A 1,511-nucleotide genomic window follows, 5' to 3' on the forward strand; every position below is an offset into this window, starting at 1 on the left:
CTGGAAATTGCCTGAACCAAGAAGAACACCTGTAACCAAGAGAGTGACACAGCTCTGATTTTTCCAGGACATTCTGCAGCACCTCAGCACAACTGAACAGCAAACTTTGGGCAGGGATAGAGACCCAGGGAAGGAGGTCAAAGCTGCTTCCAGGACATACACTGGGCAGAGTGAGGAATCTTGGGGCCGCCACACTGCAGCTTCACCCAGGGAGCACTGGCAGCGTCCTCTAGGTGAGAGGCAGGTGCCCAGGGTGGGAATATTAACTTTGTATAGCACCTAACTGTGCATCTCATACTTATCCTCTCACTTGGTGCTCATCATCCCTGTGTCATAACGGGACAGCAACGACCCTGATCACCAAAGATGGTCCTGGGCCCAGGGAAGAACGTGATCTGCCAGAGGGGGAGGGAGATTGCAATAGCACATGGCAGAGTGATGTTTGCCCCAGCTCTCCTGCTGGCCACATCCACCATTGTGTTTTAGGGCTGGCCTTGTGTAGGATATGAGGATGTCAAGGACCCTAAGGCCTTGAGAGTCTCTTTAGTTTATATGTTTAGTTTTGTTTTTCTAAAGGGCAAAAGCAATGCATGCTCCTTTGAAAAGTTCCATCAGTACAAAAGAGTAAATAATGGAAAGCTAAAGTCCACTTGACCCCAAATCCCATCAGCCTCGAAGGTCTGTAGATGAATATTTATTTTCTCCCTGTGGAAGCCCCTCCTACAACAGCTTCTGAAATACCCTGAAATACTCTTGCCACCTGGTAGAGTCTAACCATTCCCAGGTTGTAAAGGCTTCTTCCTTTAGGACCTGGGTGCTGAGTTTCACTGTAAAGAAACATGTGTTAGGCAGGGCTTATGATGGAACAGGGACAGGGTATGGAGGGACATTCCTGGGTCCCCCTACGTGCTCTGACTTACAGCCACAATCAGATATTAGAGAGCCCAAAACTGAGCATTGTCCTGGGTGGGGCTTGCAGATGGCAGTTCTGGGTGTGTGGGCTCTAAGCTACTCCTGAATGGCCCTGATGTCTCTGTGTTTGGGCCACTGAATAAAACACAGCTCTAGCTACCACTGTGGGCAACCCTACTTCCATGTTGTAAGGGTAAGGATTGTTGTCCCCTTTGCTCCTGGCCCCTCTCCCTCCCTGTAAGTGTCCAGTGGATACCAGTCTGGGGTGGGAAGGGGGTCACTAGGCTGCTCTCTGCAAGACAGTGTCCCCAGGCAGGGGAACTCACCTAGCAACTCATACCAGCAGGCTTACCCACAGCTCACACTAGCTTGGCTACATGCTCCTAGAGCGTATACAAGCCTTCTCCACTGTAGAGACAGGGTAAGTGTTCACTCCCAGGCCAGGAGCCATGGACACTGGAGGAGGCTGTGTGCTTCCTGGAGCAAGCACTCCTGGGCTCACCAAGAACTTCCCAGCCCCAAAGCATGCTCTGTGAAAGCCCAACCTCAAGGCAGGAAAATCCAAGCTTGTTGCTGCAAGTCATCCACATCTGAATCCA

Source organism: Ailuropoda melanoleuca, chromosome 7 (assembly GCF_002007445.2).
Source record: "Ailuropoda melanoleuca isolate Jingjing chromosome 7, ASM200744v2, whole genome shotgun sequence".
In the NCBI taxonomy this organism is placed as follows: domain Eukaryota; kingdom Metazoa; phylum Chordata; class Mammalia; order Carnivora; family Ursidae; genus Ailuropoda; species Ailuropoda melanoleuca.